Source organism: Hipposideros armiger, unplaced genomic scaffold (assembly GCF_001890085.2).
Source record: "Hipposideros armiger isolate ML-2016 unplaced genomic scaffold, ASM189008v1 scaffold_301, whole genome shotgun sequence".
In the NCBI taxonomy this organism is placed as follows: domain Eukaryota; kingdom Metazoa; phylum Chordata; class Mammalia; order Chiroptera; family Hipposideridae; genus Hipposideros; species Hipposideros armiger.
This window is the reverse complement of record NW_017731651.1, coordinates 1,426,140-1,430,555: the sequence shown is the minus strand read 5'-3', so window position 1 is coordinate 1,430,555 and position 4,416 is coordinate 1,426,140. Positions and strand designations below refer to the sequence as shown.

The following is a 4,416-nucleotide window of genomic DNA, read 5'->3' as shown; positions in this document are numbered from 1 at the left end:
TGTGCCTGGCTGACCACCCCTCTTTTAGGAGAGAGATATTAATTCCTCGCAGGGTCAGGGAAGTAAAACCTCTGAGACGTGTCCTACGTTCCTCAAGAAATGAGTATGCATATTTAAAAGTGGTGAGGAAAACTTGAGTCCTTACTCCACCCAGGAGAACCTTTAGTGTGGTATCGTGGAAAGAACCTGGGCTTTGGAAGTAAGCCCATTTGGTTTCTGATCATCCCAGCGATGTCGTCTGTTAACTTTGCAAACTCTTTCAGTTGATTTGAAATTTTCTGAGCTTTCATTTCCTTACTTTTCAAAATGGCCGTCGTCCCTGCCACACAGGTTGTTGTGCGGTTCAAATGCGATCATATATGTGAAGTAGTGGGTACTCACCAAATGGTCCTTTGTGTTCTCTGCTTGGCCAGAGTAAGATCTGAACGGTTAGGAGCATTACTGATACTGCTTTTTTTATTTTTTCAAGATAGTTGAAATGCGCATGTAGGTTAGTTGTGTACATTCAGTCCCTCTCCAAAGGATGACATGTTTTAGAGCCTTTTACGTAATTATGACTAGAGACACAGTGTTAATAGGAAGTGAAGAGGTTTTTAAGTGAAAACAACTCGAGAGAATGAAGGAAGAGAATAAAGAGAAAGAACAGAAAGACTTACACAGAACCTGGGGCCACGTGTGAGAAGTTGCCCCGCAGGGTGGCTGGGGGAGATGCCTGTGCTTCACCCACTTTTCAAGCTGCCATTAAAATAGAAAGACATAAGCTGGGTCATGAAAGAAACCAAACCTCAACTATGTCCCTTCCGAGCAGTGGAAGCGAGTCCTGCAGTCTAGTCTTTGATCAGAGGCTGGGGAAACCTGGCACACCCATGCCAGGTACCCTCCCTTTTTAAATATATTTTTTCATATGATGTCCTCTCCACATTAGTGGAAATACCAGGTCTGTCCTGCCTGAACACAGGACTCCAGGTAGTGTTGTGAATAATAGATGACAGGACATTGGAAGGTTCATCTCCTTGAGAAGCCATTGTGTAGGAGACAGTCATATTTGACAAAAGGTCATGGATAATATGTGTCCTGAAGTCACAGAGGGAGATGGCAAAGAAACGCCTTATGATTAAAGGGAGAGAGATGGAGCAGGGAATAAAAAGGGAAATAACTGGCCTTTATGTCCCTTGAGGAGAACTCTAGAGTATGAAAGACATTCAAGTTAGCCCCCAAATTGTCACAACCTTTATGAATATTGGTTTGGGGCATATTTTTTAATTCCTCCTTTCTCTGTCCTGGTGACTCATCTTGCTTTGAGATTTTTTTTTCAAGAGTTGTTTTATTCAACATACATTAGGCTCTTACTGAGTGCCCGATGCCATCTTAGACCTGCGGAATGTGGCAATTGAGTGTGGTCGGTGGGAACAGCCCCAGTACACGAAGACTGTGCTGTGCTGTGGGATGGGAAAGCGAGTGGTAGTAAAAGAAGGTGAAACCCTAAATAAATAAGGCTAAGGGGGCCATGGCTGGCCTCCCCCTCCCCCTTCACACCTTAACGCCACATGTCAGTCATTTTCTCCTACTGGGGAGACCCTTAAAAACTGCAGCTGTCACTGCTGCAAACCCCTAAGACAATACAAGAGCTAAAGCAGGATTTGAGATAAGAATCTGCCTTTATTAACTGTTTCCAAGCTGCAAGAGTGCTTCCCCTCTACTTAACCCCCAGATCATGAGGTGATTTCTTATTTTAAAATTGAGACATAACTTTCGTACAAGTAAGTGTACAAATCTTAGCTGTACAGATGGATGAAATCTTACATTGGTAGACGCTCATATCCCCACCTCTCAGATCCAGACATAGATGACTTCCCGGCACCCCAGAAGGTTCCCTCGTGTTCATAGTGCCATTTTGTAAGAGGTATTTAGAAGGCCCTTCAACTTTGCTCCTTCTTTCCTCTCACTTCTCAGGTATAATGAAAAGGGGAGGAAAACCCGCCATCAACACAAAACAATACTGTGTGCCTTTCAGCAAATGAATTTGTANCCATGTTTATTGATCACCTACTATGTGACTGACATTGTTTTCTAAGCATTTGGGATACATATATCAGAGAATAGAGTAATAATACCCTAAGTCCTAGAAAATGTTCACATCTTCAGCTTAATAGTAAAAACCCTGAACAGAATGGAATTTTTACTTCAGAACGTCTTGTAAATCCTTCTGGTGAATGAAGGGTGCTACTTTTTACACAAGAGGTAAGGGGTCTTTGTCATTCTATCCACAGAAACCGTAGAATATGAGCTTAGCAATTTGACCAGGTTGGTTCAGGTGTTACCATGGCAAGCAGAAGTTCCTTGAGATGCTCTGATGAATTCTTCTCTCTGCTTTCATCCACTTTGTATCATTTCTAGGCTCCCCGTCGTTGCAGACAGACGGGCTGATGAGTGCTACTGTGCCACCTCCCCCTCCCCCCAAAAGCAAGCCCTACGAGAGCAGCCAGAGGAACTCCACAGAGGTAGGGGGACCGCGACTGACACACTGGGGCCAGAGAACACCTCTCGGGGGAATGAAGCTTTGGATTTTTCAAGCTTTTCAATAGGCAGCTTTTCCCGTAGATTTGTCACTCTAAGTAATTCTTGGTTTATTCCTGAAACCATAAAAGATAGGGCAGTTTTTGATGGGAAGGAACAATAGGCAAGTAGGCCTTTGCATCACTTTGAAGGTCAAGCTTTTCTCTGTACCTCACCCTCGGGACAGGTGGGCGAAATAAGAAGTGAGCTCTGGTAAAGAGTTTACTTCTTCTGAGTGAGTGGCAGCTCTTCTGGAATGGCCTCTGAGGGGTTTCCTTTCGTCATACCACAAATACTTATTGAATGCCCGCTTTATGTGTGCCAAGTACCCAAGTGTTGGGGATGGAGCAGTGTTGGTGTATATCGGATTCACTCAAGGCGAGCAAGGGAGGATAAATAAGTCTTATTTTCTTTTCATAGCAAAGGCTATGTGGATCAACTCAGATCAGTTAGAAGCTAAAGCAGGGTGTTGGAAATACGGAGGAGAAGGCAGAATAGGAAAGAAAGCTAAGACTCATGTCTCCTTTCGTGTGTCTGCTCCCTCAGATTGCTCCCCCGCTGCCTGTGCGAAGAGAAGCCAAAGTCCCACCCCCACCACCTCCCAAAGCTCGGAAATCTGGCGTCCTTTCTTCTGAGCCTGGATCCCAATAAGGATCTTGTTCTCCCTCTGAAACTCAAAGCACCTTGGACAACTGATGCCATAGGACTGGCCTCCAGGAGGCGGTGTCCTCATTACACCAGGCCCCACTGCTGACTGCATTCCTGCTGTGGGATGACGTTCACCCACTCGAAACTGGTTTTGTCCTTTCGAAGGCTTCTATTCGATCGATGCCTGAGGCCATGCAACATCCCAGTCAACGTAGAGAACTCCAGAGTTGGCCATGTCCTATGCATTTCTCCAAAGAGAGAGCTCCCTTGCCATTATTACATTTCCAGTGCAGAGCCCCCGGGGCCTACGAAAGCCTGGATGAGTCTTCTGTGGTGGTGGTGGTGGAGCAACCCCAGGAACCCACTCTTTAGACAGATGTCTTGCTTTGCTTCTGAAAAGCTGTGCTTGAGGCATAGTTTTCTCACGTGGACATAACGCTGTCCCATATGACACATTGGGAGAGACCGATGTCAAGTACTTTGGTAGCAGAAATAATCACAACTTTCTAATGTCTATTGTGTCTCCTTTGAGGAAAAGAACATCTTTTTAAGGAAGATTGGCCACTTTCAAGTATGGATGGCTGTCATTATTGAAAACCACGGACTCCAGTGACCCCTGAGCGGCGGCATTCCCCCACTCACACCCACTTGTGACGTGGGGGAGCTGTCCCTGCCCCTTCCGGGAGTCCTTTACATGCAGACGAATGGCCCTCGCTACACGGCCGTCGGTCCTTCCTGCTGTGGACGCCTTTGAAGAGCTTTCTTTTGTACACACAGTGTCTCGTCCTATTACCTCCTCTAAGCTCAAATCACTGGATATAAGGGACTTAGAAGCCCGGGTTCAACAGCTCTTCCAGACCCCATTTGGGTGGCTCCGCAGCTCCTGTCTGCACCCCGATTTTACCCTGGAGAATACAGTGCAATACTTCCCTTTGATTATTTATTCCTCTTGATTGTGGATTTCATTTGATTACGTGTTTATGGTACTAATGTCAGTACTCCTTTCAGAAGAAAAAGTGGCGGTGATTGAGATGATCAAATATTACCTACACACACGTAAACAGCCATACCATGTTTAAAGACGTTTTGAGCCGGAAGGGCCTTAAAAGTTGTACAAGTGACCTCCTTGTTTTGTAGATAAGGAAATCGAGGTTGAACACAGAAACTCCTACTACAGATTCTTACGAATTACCCAGCTTGCCATACCCAGAT

At 45.4% G+C, this 4,416-nt stretch overlaps 1 protein-coding gene across 1 annotated transcript in view; it reads left to right on the top strand.

Moving 5' to 3' along the window:
* Positions 1–3,295, top strand: part of DOCK5 (dedicator of cytokinesis 5) — a 217,688-nt gene extending 214,393 nt beyond the window's left edge. The window contains exon 53 of the mRNA XM_019659565.1: positions 3,212–3,295. The gene's annotated coding sequence lies outside the window, so the exon portion shown is untranslated. The remainder of the gene's footprint in view (positions 1–3,211) is intronic.
* The last annotated feature ends 1,121 nt before the right edge of the window (positions 3,296–4,416 follow it).